General features: G+C 48.9%; 1 long non-coding RNA gene across 5 annotated transcripts in view; it reads right to left on the bottom strand.

Annotated features, from left to right (window-relative positions):
- The window catches only part of LOC103347828 (uncharacterized), a 227,207-nt gene that overhangs the window by 4,043 nt on the left and 196,587 nt on the right, over window positions 1–26,577 (bottom strand). The gene's annotated exons all lie outside the window — the stretch shown is intronic.

Here is a 26,577-nt window from a genome sequence, read left to right as displayed (position 1 = left end):
CACCCTTAGCAGAAATTTGGCTTCATCTTTCACAAAGAGAAAGGATTCAGGTCCTGCGTAGTCGGGGTGAAGTATGAAATGGGGACAGTTGCACTCATCAGCCACACTGCTGAAGAGCAGGCCCTGAAGTGCCACCGCACCTGAACCATCATTTTGTTCTTCAAATGTTGCTGTTGAAGCTGGTGCTATGGCACAGCAGGTTAAACACCACCTATATTGCTAACATCCCCTATGGGCCCCAGTTCAAGTTCCAGCTGCTCCACTTCCAGTCCAGTTCTCCGCTAATGCACCTGGGAAAGCAGCGGAAGATGACCAAAGTGCCTGAGCCATGTGGGAGACCCAGATGAAGCTCCTGGCTCCTGACATCAGCCTGGCCTGGCCTTGGCCATTGCAGCCATTTGAGGAGTGAGCCAGCGAATGAAAGATCAATCAATCAATCAATCAATCTCTCTCTCTAACTCTGGCTTTCAAATAAATAAATAAATCCTAAATAAATAAATAAATATTGCTGTTGTCCGTTGACTGGAACCTGGAGAAATGATGGGTTCATTCCTGGGCAGATCAAGCTCTGCAGATGACTCAGTGATGAACTGCTCTGAGAAGCAAAGTAACTCAGCACACCAGCAAAACGCAGAAACTCAAAGCGCCCTTCACTCTTAATGTGATGGCAACAACCGTGCCCAGTGATCACGGAGCGCAGTTGTGTGCCACTGTGCTACTCTGGGAGAAGCAGGGGATATCATTCCCTCCTGGGTGGGCCACCAGACCATGGGCCACAAACAGTATAACAACATTACTTTGTATCGTGGATGTGGCAACAGGAAATGCTTGTTCTGCTACCTTAAATTGGTATTGTACCTCCTAAGAACAATGAGACAGACTTTTGTTTACAATATACATGCTATGTATGTGTGTGTGTATGTGTGTGTGTGTGGAGTTGTGCTTTAGAGATCTTCTTTGTTTGGCATCAAACAGATAGATTGTAGAATTACAATTTTGGTCCATCTCACACACTTAACACTTGTCATGCCTGGAAACTAAAGCCTGGGGTGAGAATGGAATTTGCATAAATCCCCAGTAGTGGAGTGGCAGTTCCATTTTTCATTTTGTGAGGAGCCACCGTAACCAGTGTACCAGTTTACACTCCCACCAACTGGGCACCAGGGTTCCCTGTTTTCCCCACCCTTGACAGAATTGATCATGTACTTATCAAAACCGCAGTGAGAGGCCACCATTCTAACCAAGGTGTTCTCATTGTGGCTCTCATTTGCATTTCCCTGATGATAAGTGACACTAGGCATTTTCTCATACACTTGCTGATCATTTGTTTCCTTGGGAGAAATATCTGCTCTGACGTTTTACCCACTTTTTGTTCAGGCTACTCAGTGGGGAAGGTCCTTTGGGGGTTTGTTTGTTTGCTTTTGGTTTAGGTTTTTAGTGGTTGTTTTTGTTTTATTTTTGTTGTTTTAGTTTTGAGTTGTGTGATTTCCTTACATATTTTAGAAATTAACCCCATATCAGATATATGGCTTGCAAATGTTTTCTCCCATTCCATATGTTGTCTTTTCATTCTCTGGAGTGTTTACTTTGCTCTGAAGAAGTGTTTTAGCTTGATGCAATCCCATTTGTTTATTTTTGCTTTTGTTGCCTGGGCTTTGGGTGTCATATCAAAAAATTCATTACCAAGAACCAAGGTCAAGGAGCTTTTAACTTACATTTTTTTTTCCAAGAGCTTCACAGTTTCAAGTCATAACTTTGCCTTCAATTCATAGTTGATTTTTTTTGTGTGTATGGTTTACAATATGGATCAACTTTTATTATTTTGTATGTGAATATACAATTTTCCTGATACCATTTATTGAAGAAGCTATCTTTTTCCCCATTTTGTATCCCCGGCACCCTTGCTGAAACTTTGTAATTTTCTATGCTCAAACTTATTTGTAGACTTTCTATTCTGTCTCCTTGGGCCATGGGTCTGTTTTTATGCCAAGGCCAGATGCCTTTGATTACTGTAGCTTTGTAATATAATTTGAAATGAGGAAACAGGAGGTCTCCGGCATTGTGCTCTGTATTTATTCAAAGGAACTTACATCAGGATTTCAAAGAAACAGCTGCATTCCCATATTCATTGCAGCACTATTCACAAGGGCCAAAATATTGAATCCACCTAAGTATCCACCAATGCATAAATGGATAAGGAAAATGTGGCAGAGGTACACAATGAAAGATTACTCCATCTTACAACACAAGGAAATCTGTCATTTCAACACTGTGGGTGAACCTTAAGGCCATTAAGCTACATGAAATAAGCCAAAACACAGAACGATAAATTTTGTATTATCTTGCTTATATGTAGACTCTAGAAGAGTTGAACTCCCAAAGGCAGAGAGTAAAACGTGATTGCAAGGCACTTAAGGGGTGGGAAATGGAGAGGTCATGGTCAAAGGGCACCGTTTCAGTTACAAAAGATAAATGTCTGGAGGTCTGCTGTATCTACAACTAACAATACAGCTTTGTAGTCTTAAAAGTTGCTAAGAAGGTAGATCTTTCCTTAAATATTCTTACTACCAGAAAGAATGATGATGAAGACGATGATGATGATGGCAAGGAAATATTGGGAGGTGCTGGGTATGTTTATAGCTTTTGAGAAAAAACTACTCTTATAAAATATTGTCCAGACAGCCTTACCCACCAGGTCAATTTGATCTGGGTGATATTCCCATAGGGTCTATTTCATCTTAAACATCTCAGAGCAAACTTGGGTAATCTTCTGTTATTTATCTATGCACTTCTTATCTAGTCCCAGAAATGTCCTTAAATAGAACCAGTAGCCTGCTTTTCAACAGCCTCTTTTCATAGGTAGTATCTTCCTCATCTATGAAGGATGTTTGTAATGAATCACTTTCTTTTTTTAATATTTGTTTTTATTTCTTTGAAAGGTAGAGTTAGAGAGAAAAGAAGAGACACACTGAAAGAAATTTTTCATTCACTGATTCACTCCCCAAATGGTCACAATGACCAGGGCAGGGCCAGGTCAGAGCCAGAACCCAGTACCTTCATCTGTGTCTCCCACATAGGTGCAGGGGCCCACGCACTTGGGCCATCTTCCTCTCTTTCCCAGGCCATTCTCAGGGGCTGGATCAGAAGCAGAGCACCTGGGACTGGCACCCATATGGGATGCCGGCATCACAGGCAGCCGCTTCACCCACTGTGCCACCAGTCATGTTCTAAAGAAAATAATCTCCAGGGACAGGCATTTGTCACACCAGTGAAGGCAAACACATCCCATATCAGTGTGTCCAGGTCCATGTTCAGCTCCAGCTCCCATTTAACATCCCGTCCTTCTGTGTATACAACATAACCTGGGGAGCAGCAGGTGACGGCTCAAGTACTTGGGTCCCTGCCACCCACACAGGAGACCTGGCTTGAGTTCCAGGCCCCTGGCTTCAGCCTGGTCCAGCAGTTGCAGGCCTTTGGGGGGTGAAGCAGCAGATGGAAATCAATCAATATCAACCAATCAATCAATCTCTGTCTGTCTCTGTCTCTCTCACTCTCATACATTCCTTTTTAAAATGAAATTTAAAAAAAAGTAATCTCTAACCTATGAGAAATTTGTTTCTGCTTACCTAAAAATCCTCCATTTCAAACCAAAACAATGCATGCTCACTGTGCAATCATAAGTGAAGATTTACTGCCACAGAACACCTAAGTCCCGACTAGAATTCGACCTTTGGAAGACTTCCCAAGATTCATTACAAGCCATCGGGCTGTGTCTCCCAGGCGTACGTCACTCATATTCCACTTTGAGTAAATCTTGTGTTAACCTGTTTACAGAGCCTGTTAATTTCCTGCAACACCTTGATGGCAGTGATGGTGTCATGGTGCAACTCACCAACTGTATGCATTAAACATGCACAGCTTTTCACATGTGCACATGTCAATCACACCTCACTGAGTGGTTTAAACAGAAGAGCAAAGAAGGGGGTTTGGCCAAGTGTATTATCCTAGTTTTGTTTGAATTTTGAGAGCTATAGCAGTCATAAGGTTACCATCCTTTTAAATTTGGGGGGAGGCCAAAGCTATTATAGCAGATTTCACTGAATGGAACCCTGTGGCTTTGATTAACATTTTTTTCCACGTGTTTAAGTACATCCAAAACGACTTTCTGAGAAAAATCTTGGCCTTGCCCATAGGTACATCCTGGCTTATCTCCAACAAGAGATGGAAGAGATTTCTATTCAGGCAGGAGTTCTTGTAAGGTGACACAATTTTGACAAGAGCATGTTAATTCCACTCCCACCTTGGGTGACTGTTAGACACAAGGCTCAACACCCACCTACTTCCTGGCAACAGGGAATATTTGCGCCCCTGGTAGTTGTCAGGGAATGTAACCTTGAACTTGTTGCTGCTCAATCCTTTTCATTTCTCTGGGTTGAGAGGAACTGTGCTTAGGGACTATTTCCCAAGTGGGGATTATATTAGTTAAGATAATGTAACTTGACGCCAGCAGATAAATTCTGAACTCTCAGTAGCTCAGCAGAACAGGAGCTGTTTTCTTGTGTCTGCTACGGTCGGAGGACTGGTACTATTCCATCAGGCTACCCGAGCCCAGACTAACTCCTTTCTGCGGCTCCGCCCTCCTCTGGGCCCTTACAGCCTTCTCCTTTCAGCCACCCGACAGGCACTGGAGCCATGGAGAGAATACATTTACCCCGCAGTCACTTCTGCTCACTCACATTCGTGCTCTAAGCCACAGGCAGCAGCTGGGAAGGCTTGGAAAGCGCTCGTTCTAAGTGCCCAGGAGGGAAGGAAACAGGCTTTGGTGAACTCAGGGTAGTACTTGCCATGGGAATGCATTGGCTCCAAACCCTTAAAACTGACCCCAGGTTAAGCCAGTTCAGATGAGCACTGAGTATGTGGAGGGCGCTGGCTACTGGGGGCTGCGAAGGAGCTACAGAACACCTCCAGTCTAGACTGGGTGGGGTGGCGATGATTGCCTACCACACTCTGCAAGGAGCTGTTGTGGATGCTGTTAGCTGGGTGAAGTTTCATTTCTGGGAGGAGTCAGAAGAAAATCTCTCCCAAGTCTCTGAATCCGAAATAGTGATGTTCCTCCCCATCTCCTGCTTTGTCTTTACTTGGTTACATTGGCATTCATGTAACTTACTGGGTTTCCCTCTTCCCCTAGGCAGGTGGGAAGCGCAGAGTCAGGTCAGTACAGCCCAATCTCTAGCAAATACAGGAGATTTAAAGGGATGTATTTATTGAAATAACCTTACACCTCATTCCATCCATCTTTCCTATTCTTACTTCACCATTGCCTCATTTAGGGGGAGCTATTCATGTCATCTTGCTGTAACCCAACTATCTTTGTCAACTTTATCCAGTATATCAGAGGAATAAAATAAAATAAATACAAATAAATAACTACAGAATAATCAATAAAGTGCAAGGATAGCAATGATGCAGACGCCACCAGAGCAAACTGGAGGACTCGTGTTGTTTCTGCTCTGCCAGCCTTGTGGCTGGGGCTCTGAATGAGCAAGCCTCTCCCCTGTGTGCTGGTACACACACAGTGGGATAACCCTTCAGGAAAATACTTTCCCAGCTCTCAGAGCACCCACGAACCCCACATGTAGCCTTTTCCTGTTTCTCAAAAGGGTGATAATCTTCAGGTGGCTTCTTTGAGTGCAGAGGTCCTGATGTCATCGGTTTGTTTCCTGCTACACTTTTTCCTGTATCTGTGCATCAGGGTCATGGCTTGTTCCCTAGCTTTCCTGAGCTCCATGGACAGGTTAGCCAAGGTGCTACATTGCCCACTGGGGAAGAGCAAGACTGGGAGGAGTGCTACTGAGCATGGCAGCTGCTCATTGTATGCTTCTGCTAAGCACTTGAAAGGAAACTGATCTGAATGGCATGTGATGGAAGTGTAAAACACACTGACATAAAGACTATAAAATAACTCATTAATTAATTTTGATATTGACTAGATGTCTAAAAGATAGTATTTTAGATTTGTTAATTTAAAATTCATCTTTGTATGTGTGTGGCTAATGGAACATTTGACGTCACATACAGGGCTTGCCGGTTGTGTTGGGCAGAGCTGTCTAGAGCCAAGCTACCTGGATTTGAATCTTGCTTCTGCTACATAACAGCTGTGTGACTTTGGCCAAATTGCATGACCTCCAGGGGCCTCAGTGTCATCAGGATTAAATCATTAGTATTTGTGTGGAACACAGTTGGAACAATGACTGGTGTGTGTTAAGGGCAGGAAAAGTGTTAAAGGAAATACTAACGAGGGAGGGCCCTTCCAAGATCTGCCTGGGGCTTTCCAGGCCTTGAGGGCCCTCCCAAGAGCCCTGTGAGTCTGAGCATGCTCTGACAAGAGAAGTCACAAGGACTGAGAAGACAGGAGCAGAATGTGGACACAAGAATGGACCTGTCCTGGCTGACCACCAATGGAAGCAGAATCGCATATAATTATAACATAGCGAGTGGAATTCGTAAGGAGGAGAAGCTGAGCAAGAATGACCGAGGGCCAAAACACTGAGGACTGTGAAGACAGGAAGGCAGCAAAGGTCACCAGGGAAGTTCCAAATGGAAGATTGCACCACAATTCCACAGCCCCATATCCCTACCCACACCCTTGGCTGACCTGGCCACTGACCTCATCCTAGTTTGCTCTAGCTCTGCCTCTAGGGCCTGGATTGTCAGCTCTTTCTCTCGATACTCTCTCCCTCAGATGCCCAAGTTCGAGTCACCTGCACCATAACGTATGTAGGTGGAAAATGATGATTTCCTCACTGGAGGACAGAGTCACATCGTGTACAAAATGTTTTATGAACAGGTGGGAGGATGGCTGCTTCCATCACCCCACAGCCTGCTGTTTCATCACTATCATGTCCTGGCGAGGGGATGGGTGCTTTTTTCTAATAAGACACTCCACGTGCAAAGCAAATAATCCTGAAAAGTCACCTCACTAAGATATGATCACTAAACCCCTGAGCAGAAGTAAAAAGGGTTGGGATTAAGAGGATGGGACCAAGAGGACCCAAAGCTAATTTTGTCCTCTTCTGCCTTCTTGGGAGAAGGTCTTTATGAATCTCCTCCATGACTTTAGCTTGACTCTTGTCTCTCTTTCTTGGACTTTAAATGCGCAAGAACATGGTAGAAACTGGCAAACTTCAACCCACTGGAGGCATGCTGTTCCCCTACTCCTATGGTACAAGGACTAACAATGGCTTGAAGACTGAGAGCTGGAATCCAGGCTCTTCTCCAAAATCTTAAGGCACCTATGTGTGGCATCTTCCTCCAACCATCCTGCCCAAGGTTATCACTTGGCGATCACAGGGAACAGCACAAAGTCAATTGTGTCTCTAGGCTTCTATTCCTTTTGCTCTCAAGTGGGAATAATAATTCATGCTGTGTCATAGTTTTAAGAGAAAGTGCTAATAGAACATGCAGGAAAGAGCTTTGACAAAGTGCGTTGACATTGGAGAGGTTAGAAACCACACGAGTCCCTTACATCGTGAGACTGTCTGTAATTAGCATTGAAGAAAACCCTGCCTGACCCACTTTTCACTTCACCCAGTGATGCATGGCAATATTCTCTTCATAACTGGGCATATTTAGTTGCCAACTGGGCCACAATTCTCACCATATGGCCTTTTTCTGGCATCTTATGCATGGTACTTCCTAAGCTGCCCTTCTCTTACACTAACTCAGACACTGCCTTCGTTCCCACATCACACTGTGTTCCCTGACAGCAGTGCCTGTAGTTTATTGATTTTGTTCCCCTTCTCTCCTGCACAACAGTGCCTAGCCCAGCGCCATGAATAGAAAGTACCAGTAAACAGCTCCTCAAGCAAAGGGCAATACATCCTCCCCCCAAAAAGATGCAGCTCTCCTGCAACTTCGCCTGTATCCAGGAGACGGACAAGTCAGCTCTTCCACATACACCTGTAAGTCATGAAGAATTACAGTGCTGGTGAGTTCTGGCTGACCTCTGGTTGCCATCTGGTCTCTCACCCCCAAGTCTGCTGGCCTTTGATCAGCAGGGTTTGGGCTGGTGCCCTGGAGGAACAAGAGACCCATGTTCTAAGGCAGAAACTGAGGATTCCACGCCTCCACCTGCAGGTTTTAGCACAAGTTTGATGCATTCAGCTCTGAGTCTTTGTTAGAGAACACAGGCTTTAGGGAACCACTCCCTTGCATTGTGTGGATTCTGTTTTCAAGTACAAAAGAAATGGCAACTTCAGGGGGAAAGTCAGTTTGAGGTTTGTGGGGTTTGTGTGTGAAATTAAATCTTACCTGGAGAGATGTTCAATCACCCACCCCCAGACCTCTGAACAGCAACTAAGAAAGATAAAAATATGGTCCTGGTCGGAGATGGTAAGCGATCAAGAGCATTGCCTATGTGGTGAATGAGCAACTGGCCTATGCTGCTTGTCCATGGAGCTTGGGTCAGCTGCCCAGGAGAATTTTGGAGGAGCTGTGTGGGAAGGAAACAACCAGTGTGTGGAAACACTCCCTGTGAACATGGTGATGAGGGGGCCGGCTCATGAAAGCTACAGGGAAGAGCAAGAACTGAAGCCACATCAGGTACATCTGAAAACTCATAGACTTGCAACACCAACAATGGGGCCTCACTGAGTTGCACAGAGACCTCCACCCACCACCCTGCAGCCCAAAGAGGCTCAAGTTCAAACAGCCCACCTCCAACCACCCCCCTCTAATCACCAACATGTCCCATCCCCCATCCTGGCCCTGCTCCCCTCCTTCTTGTCACACAATGTGGCCAATTTACCTCTTAAGCAGTCAGCATTTCTGCCCTGGGAAGCACAGTCCAGCAAGAGCCCTTGTTTTCTTCCTTGCCCTCTACTCAAGTTTTCACCCTCATGTGCTCACAGCATAGCCAAACAACCTAGTCCATATTTTTAAAAGATTATTTAAGTTTTATTTATTTATTTGAAAGGAAGGGCAACAGAAAGACAGAGAAATTGAGAAATTGTCTATCTGTTGGTTCACTTGCCAAATGGCTGCAACAGCAAAGTCTGAGCCAGGAGCCATCCAGGTCTCCCATGTGGATGGGCAGGGACCCAACTGATTGGGCCATCTTCCACTGCCTCCGCAGGCACATTCGCAGGGAGCTGGATTGGAAGTGAAGCAGCTGGGATTTGAACAGGCTCTACATATGGGAGGCAGGTCATAAGCTTTGGCTTAACTCACTGTGACACAATGCAGGCCCCAACCTAGTACTTCTTAGCTTACACACAGTCTACTGAGCTCCTTTGCTCCATTTCTAGCTCCCTTATCCTCGTCCAATTCCTTTACAACACAATCTTCAATTACTAAAAGAAATCAATTCTTCAGTCCCCACAGCAAGGCAGTCTTGTCCAAATTAGAGGAAATTTTAAACGAACTCAGTTGAAGCCATAATAACTCAGTTATATTCAGAAGAAACCCATTCATTCATTAGCAGATGCTCACCCAGAATTCTATGGGTAGAATTTAGTGAATGGACTTGCCAAGTTACTTAGCTAGTGAATGGTGGCAAACCCAGATTTGAACCAGGAGGTCTGATTTGGAGCCTGGACATGCTAACCTCTCCCTAAGCTGCCCTTGGGCCTTGGCACTGCACCCCTTTCTTGTATGTGATGTTCAGGCCAGCCCCCATGGGCCACCTTTTAAACCAGATTCACTAGAGCTTGTGCCAAGAAACCGCCAATGCAGAAAAGAGTTTCCAGGTAGCCTGATGCTGCACCCTTGTTCAAACCTCTCTCCCTGCTGAAATTCCCTCCAGCCTCTGCCACTCTTGCCGGTTCTAGACCTCAGCTCTCCTCCTAGCCACTCAGAGAGATTTCAGGTAGGGATACCTCCTACTGCTGTGCTTTTTGAGCCAAAGTTTATTTCACCTGAAGTTTAAACTGGAGCCCCACAGAGAAACAGCAACATAATCCGCAAGTCCCAAGGGAGGAAAAATCCAATCCTATAGGCTGGCTTTTTCTGTCCCGTGACACGAATGGACATGCAAGGCAGCAGAGCCCTTCAACTCTTTCTCCTTGGTTAGGAGAAGACTACCCCTTGTGGTGGGACTTGTTCCAATCCCCTCCCATAGGGCACAGGAAGTAATGGACAACTCAGATCCAGGCAGGAGAAGAGATCAATGGCTGTAGAGGCGAGTGTGATGGGGGTGAGGCATGGAGTGGGACACTGCCACCAGGACCCAGAGCAGAGCAACCATCTGAGCTGTGGATGGCCCCCAGGGCAGTACCCAGCCCCCTCTCAGTCCCCTGGGGCCCTGGGCTCCAGACCTCAACAGCCGGATGCCTCCCCCCTTTCAGAAGTAGCCTGTTCTGTGTGACATGAGAAGTAAATGGACTTGAAGGCCCATCATTAAAGCAGCATTGGCCAGAGAAAATGAAATTATAAAAATTGTAAGATTAATTCCTTATTAGAGACTTGGCAAGGGCCTATGGGCTTAGGGCCATCTCAGCAAGTAAGCAGGAACAGGCACTGAGGAGAGGAACAGCTCTGGGCAGAATCGGCAGCTGTGCACCTCCCAGCCCCTTAATTTTACAGGTAGGGAAACCGAGGCTGTAGACAGAAAATGTTGCTTGTCCCAGGTCTCAGGGAAGCTGAAATCCAGGCCAGGAATCTTCCTCCATCTGCTCAGGCTTCTCCTGGAGTTTCACAGGGAAAAGGGTGCTGCATGGCCTTTGCTTACAATAGCATTTGTTCATCACTCATGCACTGATTTGTTCAGCAATGTTTATAGACTGTCCACCACAGGGCAGGTGCTGTTCCAAACCCAGGTTACAGCTGTGGACAGAAACACACAAATGTCTCTCCCTGCGTGGAGCTACTTGGTGAGGGGTGGAAGACAGAAATTAAACACACACTAAACAGACAAATGCCATGTTAGCAGGTGGTAAGGACGATAGTCAAACACAGACTGGGCAGGTCTCAAGTCAGAGACCAGCAGGGCACTCTCACTGCAGTCAGCCCAGTGGCAGGAGGAGGGAGCCCACTCTTTGGTCCTGGTCCTCTTCATGAGCTCTCCTGCCTTGTGAAGGGACAGCAGGTGAAAGGGGAGCAGAAATACAGAGCTGGAGGCTGCAATCCTTAAGACCACTGAAAAAGAGGCCAAGAGGCAGTGTCCTCGAGGGGACCAGGTGTGGGGAGCAACCCGGACTAGACTAAATTACTCAAATTAAGACTTATTCTATGCATCTGCTCTCCCACAACATGGCGTTGGGAGAGAAGTAAACAGCTTCCGCACAGCTGCCTCCAGTTCAACTAATAAACTGTAGGACTTGCTCCTGATTGGAGGAGAGCAGCGTACTCGGCGTGTGGGCAGCCGAGTTGGGATTGGCGGAGGAGGACTATAAAGGAGGAGAGAGACGGCATGCACCAGGAACATCTATGGGGAACATCTAAGGGAACCCGTGCAGCCCCCGACAGAGCCGGCCGGCGGTGTGCCGCTCCCCTGCGGAAGTGGGGAATGCGGCCAGGGGGAACTGCCCTTCCACGGAGGTGGAAGGGATAGTAGCCAACCCGGGAAGAACCAGCAGCAAACCCGGGGAGGGCCGAGCAGACGAAAGAACAGCGCAGGGTCCAGTGTTGCTCCTCCACGAAGACGGGGAGCGACATAATGGTGCCGTGACTCGGATATGAAGCCTAGGCAGGGTTTAGTGTCGTTCCTCCACGAAGAGGGGGAGCGACATAATGGTGCCGTGACTCGGATATGAAGCCTAGGCAGGGCTTAGTGTCGTTCCTCCACGAAGAGGGGGAGCGACATAATGGTGCCGTGACTCGGATATGAAGCCTAGGCAGGGTCTTGTGTCGTTCCTCCACGAAGAGGGGGAGCGACATAATGGTGCCGTGACTCGGATAGGAAACCTAGGACGGATAGGAAACCTAGGAGGGAAGAAATGACTCGGATAGGAAACCTAGGACGGATATGAAACTTAGGAGGGAAGAAACGGGAAGAAGTGGAAATTACCGGAGAGAGAGACTAGCAAACAGCCTAGGGAAAAGCCGGACGAAAAAGGTGCCGGAGGAAGCTATTGAAAGCCTAGGCATAGATTCGGATACGGACTACGGGGGGAAGCTGGGAGAAATCTCTAAGGGCGAAAGCGAAAGTGAAAGCTAGAACAAACAGACCCGGACGCGGACTGTGGGGAGAGGCCAGGAGAAATGAGGGAGGAATATTGTTGGAGGAAAGCTTGGGGAAACATACCGGGTAGAGAAAAGTGTTAGGGAAATTGAAGCCGCGGGGGGCAGGCCAAGGCGGAAACGAAAGCCACTTTGGGGTTCTCAAGTTAGCCCGGGAATAGGGGGCGAAAAGTTGAAACTAGAAGCTGAAACGTGAGCCTGGTTGGGATCCGTCTGATTAGCCCGGGGAGCAAAGGACGGGAAGCCAAACCGTGGGGCGGAGACGTACGCTGGGTTGAATTCGCCAGGCTAGCCCGGGGAACTTGGATTGAATGCTAGTGGTGGAGACGCAAGCTACGCTGTGTTACTCGCGGAAGCCGCCGCGTGCAGAGAGAGCACGGGGCGTGAATAGATAGGGAACGCTGGCGTAGGCCGTGGTTCAGACGTGAAAGGGTTAAGCGTGGAGACCGCGGAGCGCGCGAAGCCGAGCCGCGCAAAGCCGGGAAGCTGCGCAGATGAGAGAGGCGCGCGGGCTGAAGCGGCGAGGTGCCGGGAAGCTGCGGGGATAAGAGAAACAGAAGTTTGGAAGTGAAGTAAAAGAGAAATGGGAATGCTGGAAGATAGAAGTGAAATGGGAGAGGTAGGAATGCCCGGAGATAGAGAAATAGAGAAAAATAAGGCCTCCCCTCAACATGCCAATTAGAAGGCTTGGATTCGGTCTGCCCGATTAGTGAGGCGATGAGCACCTGGGCGGCTAGCCGCAGGTCACCGAAGACAGGCACGAATTAACATCAGTAAAGCTTCCCCACAATGCAACAATTAGGAGGCTTGGATTCGGTCTGCCTGATTTAAGGCGGTAAGCGCCAGCAAAGCTCGACCAGAGTATGAGCTGCAGGTCACCGAAGATAGGCACGAACCAACACTAATAAGTCTCCCCCACAATAAGGCAATGAGAAGGCTTGGATTCGGTTTGCCTGATAGGTTTTGTAAGCCCCTGCAGGCAGAGCAGAGCATGCGCTGCAGGGCACCGAACACAGGCACGCATCAGCGCCTAAAAACCTCCTCACAACATGGCGAAGAGAGGACCCGGATTCGGTTTGCCTGATAGGACTTGTAAGAGCCTGTGGCAACTCTAGCAAGTAGAGCAGAGTGTGTGCCGCGGGACACCGAAGACAGGCGCGTATCAACGCTAAAAAATAAAAAGAAAGGGGGATCTGTGGGGAGCAACCCGGACTAGACTAAATTACTCAAATTAAGACTTATTCTATGCATCTGCTCTCCCACAACATGGCGTTGGGAGAGAAGTAAACAGCTTCCGCACAGCTGCCTCCAGTTCAACTAATAAACTGTAGGACTTGCTCCTGATTGGAGGAGAGCAGCGTACTCGGCGTGTGGGCAGCCGAGTTGGGATTGGCGGAGGAGGACTATAAAGGAGGAGAGAGACGGCATGCATCAGGAACATCTATGGGGAACATCTAAGGGAACCCGTGCAGCCCCCGACAGAGCCGGCCGGCGGTGTGCCGCTCCCCTGCGGAAGTGGGGAATGCGGCCAGGGGGAACTGCCCTTCCACGGAGGTGGAAGGGATAGTAGCCAACCCGGGAAGAACCAGCAGCAAACCCGGGGAGGGCCGAGCAGACGAAAGAACAGCGCAGGGTTCAGTGTTGCTCCTCCACGAAGAGGGGGAGCGACATAATGGTGCCGTGACTCGGATATGAAGCCTAGGCAGGGTTTAGTGTCGTTCCTCCACGAAGAGGGGGAGCGACATAATGGTGCCGTGACTCGGATATGAAGCCTAGGCAGGGCTTAGTGTCGTTCCTCCACGAAGAGGGGGAGCGACATAATGGTGCCGTGACTCGGATATGAAGCCTAGGCAGGGTCTTGTGTCGTTCCTCCACGAAGAGGGGGAGCGACACCAGGGAGTGACCCGGGCAGAGGGGTAAGCTGGTGAGGTCAGGATGAGCTGCCAAGGACAGTGAAGCTCGGCAGAGTATTAAGGAAGTGGCACCACAGGCGACTAAGGGATGCAGTAAAAAGAGGATACATGTGGATCCCCCAGGATGGTGGGGGAGTAGAGTGTGGGAGGGGAGCAAGTCAGGGGACTAGAGGTGTCACCTGGGAGCCACCATAGGGTGCCGTGGGAAGAGGCTGCATGGGTTTGCTCTCCCAGCCACACTCTAGCTGGCAGATGATGTTGCAAAGGGGCCACTGTACCAGGGTCATGCTGGCACCTGCAGGAGGGTGGCACTGGAACCAGAAGCTGTCTGTATCCCGCAGCCTATGGGAGGCTTGAGTGTGAGGTGGGAGAGGGGATGGGCGTCAGAGGGAGGAAGAATCGCAGCACTGGAGGCTGAGCTGCGCCGTCGTCCACCTGAGGGTGCTTCTGGGGGCTGTGGCAGGGCAGCAGCCTCCTGTGTTCCTGCTCTGCACACGTGGCAACCTTCCAGGGTGGGTACAGGATACCTGGTTGCCTGGGGACCTGCTCCCGATGCTACCTCACACTACTACCGCTGTGCTCAGCCAGCCTCTCCTCCAGTAGTCTTCCTCCCCCAGGACTGACTTGGACTTGACCAGCCAAGGTCAGACAGGCTCTGGGTCACCCTCAGCAGGAATGTCTGGGCCGGCTCACAACTAAAGGAGTTGTACGTGATCTGTTCGTAGAACACAGCAAGAAGGGATCTCCGGGGGCCGGCACTGAGTCCATTTAAATTGCAGACAAGGAGCCCCCGGCCACTTCCAGATCCCCGTTGTGTTGTGTGCCAGTGACTCCTTTGAGGATCTGTGCTCTCGGCCTCTGGACTTGTTGCAGCCTGGTAGTGACCTTTGGGTTTTCTAAGTGGACAAAGCCTGACCCAGTTCCCAATGCCTTTTGCAAGAGTCATCAATTCCAGCCTGGACCAGAACTGCCTCTGAGAAGGGAATCATGCCATGATTCTCCAAGCCCTACCAGATGTTCCTGCTGGAATTCCCCAGAGAAACTCTGCACAGACATGGACTGGGCCTCTGGGGTCCAAGGCCAGAGCCACGCTTGGGACAACATTAAAAGGTGCCAGAAAATGTATGCAGTGGAGAATGGTGCGGTGGGTAGACCAGATGGATACCTGAAGACAGACTCAAAGATAGGAAAGGAATTCTGATACAAAATAGAGCCTGGAATCTTGGCATCTCTCCAGGGCTCTGGCAGGGAGCTCTCAGGGGCCACGATGGGACAGAGGACTTCAGTGGCAGCAGCTTGAAGCGGGTGCTTTGCCCTGATTCAGTGAGGCATTGTTGCTGTGCGGCAGCGGGCTCCCCACCCTCTCTGTGCCGACTGCGGTGGGTGTGTACTTTGTGCTTAATTATAGTGCACATAACCAGAGAGGAGCTGCTTGGAAGCACATGTCACTTTGTTTGGGGATAACAGACAGGAAGGCTGGAAAGTACCTATTAGATCATCCCGTCCTGCCTCTGCCAGAGCCGCTATGACTGGTGTCACATCACGCCAGCTTTCTTCAGCCTGCAATGCAAGCAGGGGGGCCAGGGCTGGCTCCTCTTGTTTTCCTTGACTTTGTACTCATTCGTCATCCATGGACCTGGTTCTGAAGGCCTTGTCCACTGGAGTCCTCCAGTTCCAGCTGTCTAGCTCTGCTCAGTGTCAGGCCAGTGCACACTCAGTTCCAGGGGCACAGATCATGATGGCCATGGGTTCCTGCCCCCAGTCAAGTGCAACTCGAGGGGCAAGCATTTAGCACAAAGAGTAAGATACCACGTGGGATGCCCAAGTCCCTATCTAAATGTTTTTAATTCCAGCTTCCTGCTAATGCACACTCTGGTGGGGCAATAGGTGATGGTTTAAGTACTTGAGTCCCTACCACCCACATGGGAGATGTGGATTGAATTCCTGGCTCCTGGCTTGACCTGGCACAGCCCCAGCTCTTGCAGGCATTTAGGGAGCGTGAATGTCCTCTGTTGTCCTCTGTCTCTATGTCTCCTTTGCCTTGTTACCCTTTTACCTCCCTCTCTTCTGTTTCATCCCAGGCAGGCAGGTTAGGGTGGGACTCGGGTGACCAGAAGTTAGTGTCAAACGCACCACCAGCCCACAGGTCCTGAATCTGTAGAATAAAGGAGGAGGGAGATCCCCACAAACCCTGTAGGCCTAGTGTTCTGGGACTCTCAGGAGCAGTGAGCCTCCCAGCTGAATGAATCTACAGGTGGCCACCCCAAGGGACTCCCACTGCTATGACGGGCCTGGAAACCCCCAAACTGCACCCTTGGCCCAGGTTTCCCTCCTGATCTGCGGAGCCACTCATCCCCAGCTGCCAGCCAGCTCTCTGGAGGTGCTCTACCATCAGCCTGCCCAGCCTAGGGGACGTCACTGAACCGTACTTGCTTCTGAACCACCTGCTGCAAGAACGCACGTGCAGAACACATGCACGCTTGCACAGTCTCGCAGAATTCCCGGAAAACCAGGCTTAGTGTAGTATAGATCTTGAGACACTCAACCCCAGCATCATCTCTCCTTGATCCTGATCTCCCAGCCAACCTGAACTGCTGAACACACCGTGATATTTCATCCCTCAGTGTCTTTGCAGAGGCTCCTCCCGAGTCTGGATTATCCTCTCCCAAGTTTCCCAAGGAACTCCTATCCATTCATCAAAATCCAGCTTATCACCTCCTCAATGATGCCTTCCTGGACAGCACTTGTCCCTATTAATTGCTCATTTTCACTCCTTGTTGCCATCCTTTGGCCTTGTAAATACAGTTCTTATAGCATTTATCAGTTGGTTGCTGTCAGTCACAGTGTGTAGCTTCCCATCTCCTATCTGTCGCTCCCCCTCTTCGTGGAGGAACGACACAGGACCCTGCGCTGTTCTTTCTGCTGCTCGGCCCTCCCCGGGTTTGCTGCTGGTTCTTCCCGGGTTGGCTACTATCCCTTCCACCTCCGTGGAAGGGCAGTTCCCCCTGGCCACATTCCCCACTTCCGCAGGGGAGCGGCACACCGCCGGCCGGTTCTCTCGGGGGCTGCACGGGTGTTCCTTCAGCTAGATGTTCCCCTTAGATGTTCCTGGTGCATGCCGTCTCTCTCCTCCTTTATAGTCCTCCTCCGCCAATCCTAACTCGGCTGCCCACACGCCGAGTACGCCGCTCTCCTCCAATCAGGAGCAAGTCCTACAGTTTATTAGTTGAACTGGAGGCAGCTGTGCGGAAGCTGTTTACTTCTCTCCCAGCACCATATTGTGGGAGAGCAGATGCATAGAATAAGTCTTAATTCCAGTAACTCAGTCCAGTCCGGATTGCTCCCCACACTATCCATCTTTTGGTACCAGATTCCTATAGCACAAAACACATAACTTTCTGCATGCTATAGTATCTGTTTCATTTTGATTGTTTAAGATTTATTTTTATTTATTTGAAAGTCAGTATAACTGAGAGGGAAAGTGAGTAGGAGAGGGAGGAGGTAGGAAAAACAAAACAAAACAAAAAGATGTCTTCCATCCACAGGCTAATCCCCAAATAGCCACAAAGGCCCGGGTTGAGGCAGGCAGAAGGCAGGAACTGGAGCTCCATCCAGGTCTTCTACATGGGTGTCAGGGGTCAGGCACTTGGGCCTTCTTCTGCTGATTTCCCAGCTGCATTAATTCAGAGCTGGATCATAAGCAGAACACCCAGGACTCTAACCCATGCTCCAATGCAGGATGCGGGTGTCGCTAGTAGTAGCTTGAAGCACTGAGCCACAGCACTGGCCCTTGTTCTATTTTTACACTGGATTGAGATGAATTCCAATGGCTATGCTGGTGAAGGGGCGGGGGGCCTCACCACCTGTTGATATCAGGACCCTGCAAGGTCAGGCGTGCATTTCCTGAGGGCTCTGCTGTGGGGACAGCAGGAGCAGTCAGTGTGCGTTCGGCTCTGTGCGCTCCGCGTGGCAGGTGTTCAGCGTTTTTTCTCTTTCTAGGCTAGCAGAGCCCTTGAGCTGACCCAGAAGTTCTGAGAATTTATCACCCGGTATTGATGACCATGTATTTTACCTCCCTTTCTTTATGCCTCCAGATGAAGGAAGAAATACAAGCTCATGTTACAAAGAGTATTTCCCTGGTTTATCAGCTCTCCCCCTCTCAGCTCGAGCTCAGACGGATTTCTCAGTTCTCAGCTTTTATTCCTCTGATCAAAGTGCCTGAGGCAGTGAGCGCCAGGAGGGCTCAAGCATCTCTAGCAGAGTGCAACACTCCCCTCTTCTGCACCTGTTTTAAGAACCTGGGCCCCAGGATTCTGTGGTCAGACAGGTGTGGCCAGGCTGTGCAAGGGTCTGCAAGGGCTCACCAGTCTCTGCTGGTTAGAGATGTGGAGGGCGGCTGCTCTGCCTCCATTGGGACCACATTAAAGCCCCCTTTCCTTTCTTTGTCCCTCTCTTCCCCACTCAGCTCACTTAATCGCTCTTTTCTCTCCAATGAATTAAATGCAGCAAATCCATGAGCAGGATTTCTCTCTTCAAAGGATCAAATAACCTTTCTTTTTTTTTTCCTCCTTTAAAATAAAAACTTTTTTTTCCCAAACTGCAAAAGGAAAACACGCAAACAGACTTGCAGTTAAAGGTGAGACAAAGAAAAGTTGCAGTAAAGTAATTTCAACTTGAGAAGTAGAGCAGTTGAATCCCAGGAAAAAAAAAAAAAATGTATATTCAGCAATATGGTGCTTCCCTACAAATTAATTAACCCAAAGTGCTTGTTTAATTAGTGCGAGGGGTAGGGAATTGAGTAGCTAACAATATCTCTCACCCGGTTTAGAATTATGTGCACAAAAGAATTTCCTCTTCCTCTCCAAGAGGGAAGACAGCTGCCCCCAGTGATCAGGAATCAGCAGGTGCCTCTTGGCTAGAGAGGAATTTTCCAAGGAGGTGGGTCGCCATGGAGGTGGCCTTTTGGATGCATCCCCACTGACCCCCTGCCTGTTGGCCTGTTGGCATAGGTGGCCTTCCCAGAGTGAGGGCAGGCAGGGGCCGCTGGGCTTTGCTCCTGAGAAAGGGGCCCCAAGAGACTCTGGCAAGTGGCTCTCTGGGTCCCTCAGTCCTTCCCACCCCCACTTCCCATCCCCATGCTGCAATGTTTTTAGTTTCTTTTTTTTTTTTTTTTGAATTTGTAAAAACTTTGAACAGGTAATACACTTTTTTATGGGATACAGTGCAATATTTCAGCACATGTGCGTAATGTCAACTGATCCAATCAGGCAATTAGCTTTTCCATCTCTTGTTCTTTAGGCTGGGAGCCGACTAGCTCCTCTTTCCGTTCTTTAGAGAGAATACATTATCGTGAGCCATAGTCTCCTATTGCGCTGTGGGTTTTCTGCTTCTGATGCAAGTATGGGCATTTATCCCCTCTCAAGGCAGTAGGAGAACTTAAGTCTCTGAAGTGCCCTGAGGGCTACTGTTTAAGACGCTGGTTTAGCCCCTTTGCTGCTGCTCTAATGAAACACCGGAGACTCGGTAATTTCTAAAGAAAAGAAGCTGGGGCAGATGTTCAGCACAGCAGTTGAAATAATACTCAGGATACCCACGTGCCATATTTGAATGCTTAGGTTCAGGTCCGAGCTCCACTTCTGAATCCAGCTTCTCACAATGCGCACCCTGGGAGGCAGCACGTGGTGGCTCTGGTGGTGGGTCCCTGCCACCCATGTGGGACACTGGGATGGACTTCCAGTCTCTTGGTCTCAGTGTATTCCAACCTCAGCTGTTGCAGGCATTTGGAGAATGAACCAACAAAGATCTCTCTTTCTCTCTTTTTTTCTCCCTCCCTTGCCCCCTACCCAAATCTATGATTTTCAAATGAGTGAAAATAAATAAATCAGTAAATTGTTTTAAAAGAGAACAGTTTTTGGCTCATAGGTCTGGAGGCTGAGACGTCCGAGAGCATGGTGCTGGCTTCTGGAGAGGGCCTTCCACTGCGTCAGTCCATGGCAGGGGGCATGACAAGGCAGCCAGGGCAAGCGTGCTGGCTCCCATCTCCCTTCCCTTTCTTCTAAAGCCATTGACAGCACATGGGCCTCACCCCTATGACATCATCTAACCCTAGTCACTTCCCAAGGCCCCATCCCCAAATAACGTGAGCACATAATTTGGAAGCTAGCATCTAACACATGAACTTTGGGGGACATGTTTACACCATACAGGCTCTGTGACTTGTACTGTCACAGGGGTCTTTGCAGTGGAAGTGATAGGGGAGTAGGGTGGGTGACATTGGAGGCATTATTTTCCTTTTTTTATAGAGACTCTTTTGGTATCTGATGAGGCCTATGGATTCATTCTCAGAGAAATGCTTCACGCACAAAATAAAATGCATAGGCTTACAAACGAAGCTAATTGTACTGAGAATGCATATATCAAAATACAAACAAAATATATTTGTAGTATAGTCATATATGCACATCCTTATTAACTTTTTAAAAAGCAAAATCTACTGTATGATTAATAACTGTCATACACTTGAAGTATAGCAACCAAAACCAACTAAATACTCAATCATCACATGTTATGATTGTACACTATCATAACAATCATAAGATATTAGAAATACTTGAATCCTACTGTTGGCAAACTACAGACATTGCCGAAGCTAGAGGTTTGTTACATTCAAATTTGAAGAAAATGCTACAACTGTAAGTGAGAAAAGCTCAAGATGGATCTTTTTCCAATCCTGGTTCCTAACCTCTCTCCCCATCTGCACACGAGAATAATAAGAGCACCCACTTCACAGGCTTGCTGTGGCAATGGAGTGATTCAGTATCAGTAAAGTCCAGGCCAGCGCCTGGGACACAAGAGGCATTCAACAAATGTAACTTTTAATAATAGAATGACATATTCCTCCCAGTCACTACTGCCCCCCTATCATTACTGCTACCACCAAAGACAGCCCAAACTCTCCACCCCTCAAAGCCTCCAGACACAGCCTCCTGCATAGAGATGCTGCAGGCCCTCAGAAGGGCCAGGCTCTAGTTCCCAAGGCAGCCAAGTCCCAGGCACTGTATGAGGTCCCCCTGCCTCCCCATGAGAAATGACAGGGCAGTCCTTCATCAAAAGGAATCAGTCAACCTCAGAAAGAAGATGCACCCTTGGAGGAATCCCTGGGAGAAGTTCTGGCAGATCCCCAGATCTGCCTCCACAGGAGGGGTGCTAAGTCTTTCCTGAGCCCCTGGGTGCTGTTCTGAGAGTCCCTTTCTGCCTGGCCTCCCACTTTGTCATCTCTTCCCTGTCTAGAGCAGCCAAGCTTGGTGCCTCACACCCAGGAGAACTAAGCAGTCTCCAGACCAATCAAGAAACTGCTTCCTATGGGCAACCCACATGCATCTCCAGCCTCTGGTTTCAGACAATGATTTCAATTGCCAGAAAAAAAAAATAATTCATGCAAATCAGGGCCAAATTGAAAATCTGTTCATCACTTCTTCTGGTGCCTGGGGTCCCTTGTTGGGGAATTTTTAAATGGCTCAGCTCATCTGAAGCCAAAGAAGAGAGAGGAGACAGATGGAGTCATGCATTTTTACAGAGATTCTTAAGAATTGTCCTTGTGGAAACCCCCTCTGCCCATCCATGCTGCAGTGGGGAAGTCTCATTCCATGACCCGTTCTTACTAAAGATATTTCTCCCTGCACCTGACAGCTTGGGTATGCTTCTGCAGGGACCCACTGGCACAGTGGCCTTGTCTCTCACACACTGGCTCAGAAACATCCGAGGCTTGCTTACAAAAAAAAAAAAAAAAAAAAAAAAAACTTTCTGCTGCCCAACAAAATGCATGAGCCTTGGTTCTAGTAAGAGAATGGCCACCAACAGTGGGGCTTCTTGTTAATTTAAAGCTGAGTCCAGCCAAGAGGTAGAAAAACTGGGGCAAGCCAGGCTTTGCCCAACGCACTCATCTCCTGCCTGCCTGGAAGGCCTGATGTGATGAGCCCCAGGGATTCCCTTTGCCTGTGCTCTTCCAGGCAGAGTCTTGTGGTGTTGAATTTGGAAGCAGAATTTGACTCGATGTCTGGTCTTCAAATACTCTGCAAAGGGAGCAGGGTTCTCAGAAGCTGCCCTGGGGACCATGATCACTCGGCAAGGCCTGCCCCTCACGTGGCATCATTATTCAGGGCTACCCAAGGAAGCGGAACCAATGGGATGCAGATATGTGTATAGAGAGAAAGGAATATATTTTAAGGAAGTGGTTCATGGGTGTAGGCGAGGCAGGCTAGCAATCCAGGTAAGATGTTGATGCTGCAGCCTTCAGTCTGGGTCCCACAGAGCAGCAGACTGGAAGCTCAGGCAGGATTTCTATGGATTCTGAGGTCTTAAGGAGAATCTCTGTCTCTGTTCCTAAGGCCTTCAACTGATTGAACAATGCCAAGCCTATGGTAGAAAAGAATCTGCTTTGCTCAATATCTGTGATATAAATAGAAATGCTAACCTGATTGTCACACAGTGAAAACATGCATTGACTTATCACACTGTTTCCTATAGGTATGTACAATCAAAATAATAACTTGGAAAATGCTTTTTATTCACATTTTAACAGACTTTCATAGCCCATCTATTACTGTTTGACAAAATGACTGGGAACCATAGCCTAGCCAGTGTCACATAAACTAACCATCACTCTCAGCATGCCCTGGCCACTCCCCGGACACACACCTGGTCACTCCGTCCCTTGTACCAAAAACAGTGCAGCTTCCTCTCCCTGAGCACACACTTACCCACAGCTCTGTGTTCCTGCCACACTGCCCCTCCCTCATAAAGCACCCCTAGCCCATCCTTGGCTGTGACACCTGCCATCACCGTCCAGTACCCTACTCCATCCTCGTCCCTCTGATGGAGTCTTCCCAGGCTTCTCTCGACCAACTGCTGCTCCTCCCAGGACTCCTGAGCTCCAGCTATCCACTGCACAGCATCTGCTTTTCATCCCACATCTCCTGAACCACCCCTTCCTTTCCCTATCCTCACTTGTGAATCAAGAGATCCGTACACACTCCTCCCCCTCCCACCGAGGGAAGATACAGTGCAAACGCCTGGATTGTGGGTACTTTCTCTGCCAGGAAACCACAATGGTGGCACATGTTGGATTAAAAAGCAAACCAATAAAATCAGAGCAGCAGTGCCAGCAGGATCAGATGAAGAAGGTGACCTCACTGTAGATAAATACATTAAATGGCTCCCGCCCAAGCTAATCTTCTGGCCCTGGGATGGGCGGTGCTTCTGGACTGCAGCTGGGGCTTCCAGCAGGCGTCAGGACAACACTGAGGGAGGACTGAGTGATTCACTCAAAGGAGACCTCGCCAAACAGATGAGTTCAAAGTTCTGCTTTTAATCGATTCCGTGTGTGATATCACTGGGCAGCATTTCCTCCAAAGATAAGGCACCATTGATTATCACACAGGGAGAGAGGCAGCCCTGAGGAACAAGGGCCCATGGCAGAGCCAAAGGCCAAAACAGCACTAAGAGGGGCGCTGGCTACTCTTTGCCAGGGAGAACGCAATTCCCGGCTCAGATTCCCACCTGGCAGGCAGGAGGGCCCAGGGCCTCCATACAAGGAACAGGCCCCCAGCTTGGACGCAGCAGAGGCAAATACACAAAGAGCAGGGACGTTGCTTTATAACGGAGTGTGGCAGGTCTCAGTGTCTGCTGCATTTCTGGGTCATTGTTGATATTGCAGAGCATGGAAAAATACCATATCCTGTGCCAAATGCTATGGAAATAGCACCCAGCCCTGGATCCTGCTTGTAGGGGCACACACTCCAGTGGAGAAGAAAGATACTGGGCAAGTATTACACACAATTGCCCAGAGGATCAGCCAAGTGACACCACAGGAGTGAGAGACTTTTCCCTGCTAACAGGTGGAAGGGACTACACAAAGGACGGCTCATCTGTTGACAGAAGGCTTCCAGCACTGCCTTTGCTCCTTGGTCCTCCCTGCTCCAATTTGGCCCCCAGAGCCTCCGTCCAGCCTGGCAAGGGCTGGCACTACATCTTGAACCGGATCAGGTGTCCCTGCAATATGCCTCCTTTGTGACTGGTGCTGCCACCCCAGCACCACTCCCCACACAGCTTGCCACACTATGTTTTCATTGTCATTTAGTTGCCTGTCTCATCCAGAAAAACATGAGACCTTGTGCTCACAGCTCTGAGTGCTGCCTGTTTAATTTGCTTTTCCAGAAACTTCCCCAATAACAATAGCTGAGATTGTTTGAGGGCATCATTCATCACATGTTGCTAAGCACTGGGCAAACATTGGCTCCCTTAGTCCTCACAATAATCACTTAAGTTTGGCATTAGGAACCCCATCATGCAAATAAGGCACCACCTGAAGTTCAGAAAATCCATATAATCAGCCCAAGATCACACAGCTTGGGACCAGATTCACACTTGGAACTGCCCCAGGTTTCCATATGTGCTAAGCCGGGTTCACCTGGAGTGAGACCGTGTTCTCTGTAGATGCAAAGGAAGCATAGTTTCTGCTTCTTGCCAGCTGTAGCAAGGATCCAGAGAGCTCTGAGCGCTCAGCAGGTGCGCAAGGAAGCAGGATGTGCAGTCATGACTGAAAGCTCCCGGTGGTGGGGCTCCTAAGTCCACTGGATCCTTTGTGAGGAAGTAAAGGCAGTGCCAGACCCCACCAGTCTCCACCAAGAGGAAGGAAAAAGCCTACACCAGGAAAAGTGGGGGCGGGGGGAGGCAGCCAAATACAGTGAAGGGTGCAGAAATGTCAATCAATGCCCCACCCCAAGGTTCTACACATTCCTCCGGCTCATCAGGGCTTCTCCCTGAAACTCAGGGCCAACTGCTTGCACCAAGTTCCAGGGCCTGCCCCAGCCCCTACTGGGAGTGGGCAAGGAACAGAGAGAGAGAGCATGTCACAGGTGAGGGTCAGGGCAGACATAGACAGGGAGGGAGCCAAGGCTCAGAAGCGACAAGTGATTTACCCGCTGTGATACGGTAAGCCTTCGGTGGGGGATGTGCAAAGACAATTGTCCCTGCTGTGGCTGTGAAGGGATGAGTCTCCCTGAAGAGCCACTTCAGCCTCCTGCTACTCCCCTGTGGAAAACTGAGAGAGGAGTTTGTCATCACTGAAAGCAAGAAAAGTAGCCTGCTCATTTCATCACAAAAACTCCAGCGAGCCCATGGCAAATGGCCTCAATTCTTCCTTCCACCTGATTTATATTGAAGCCATTGTTCACCCTGATGGTGTTCAATATATCACTGGAATGAACACCGTGCATCTTGGTATTTCACCCTCCAAAGCCTCATAGAAAAATGGATGCTAATGAAGAGACCTTCCGTGTTTTCCTAAGAAGGCTATCACCTCTGATAATACAGAGTGCTCCAGCAGATCAATAAAGGCAATAAATCAATGCAATTTATTAAATACAACAAGCACTTTCCTAGACAAGCGCTCAGGAAGAGTCCAGAAAAGCACGTCATAGGCACTCGGCATGAGAAAAGGTGCTGGTGCCTATGAATAAAGGCCCAACAAATAGCCCAAGAAGAGATTTATAGCCAGGGACAGTGGTGCTCATAACTGCCCCACCCCAATCTGGCAGGGCTCTCCCTGCAGAGATGACCATCAGCACTCCACAGACCAAATCCCATTCTCCACTCTTTCCACAGAGATGCTCAGATGGGTCCCTGGGACAGAGTTAGCAAGTGTTCGGGTGAACAAGGCCAAGTTCTGCTGGGTGAAGACAAGCACAAGAGAGGTGATAATGAACATGGTGAGTCGCAGATGGGAATTAGTCTTTGTATCTTCCCAGAGAAGATGCAGGGATTGGCTCTCCACGCAGGGGTCTAAAAGCCCTTCCAAAGGCGAGCCTGCATCCCTACACTGCTCTTGACGCTTAGTGATGCTTGGGCAATTCACTGGTATAGGTAGACTGCTAGGTTTCACTTCCTCTATAAGCAAGCGATCCTACAACAGCTGCAGCTCTGTGGAAGGTGAGAACATACCTCTCAGTCCCAGCTCCATTTTAACCCCCTCCCCATAAGACCACCAGGGAAAGAAGAGTAGAGCAGCTGTGGGGCCATGGTGCAGATTCACAGGTGCTCAAAACCCAGCCTGGGTGAAGGCTCCTCCCCAGGCAAGGAACTTTATAAAAAACATTCTCCCTTCCTGTCCATCTTGCTCTCTTTGTCTCCACCTGTCTATCTCACATACCCTCCCTCCACCCATCCATGTATCCATCTATCTCTCTATTCATCCTGCCACCAGTCTACCCACTCTGCAAACACTTGCCAAGAGCCCCACTACATGCAGACTCTGTGGGAAAACAGAAACAGAAGATCTCTCAAGGATTCAGAGTACAAAACAAGTGAAAAGATCACCTCATGACCAATGATCCCATGAACAGCCTGAATTCCACAAGCTCCTAGGTCCTCACCTCGGCTGTGTATTCTTGGATAAGTTACTAACAGAAATAACAACGATGCCTACCAG

Source organism: Oryctolagus cuniculus, chromosome 2 (genome assembly GCF_051225735.1).
Source record: "Oryctolagus cuniculus isolate XC-2025 breed Fujian yellow rabbit chromosome 2, ASM5122573v1, whole genome shotgun sequence".
NCBI lineage: Eukaryota > Metazoa > Chordata > Mammalia > Lagomorpha > Leporidae > Oryctolagus > Oryctolagus cuniculus.
This window is presented reverse-complemented; position numbering and strand designations above follow the sequence as displayed.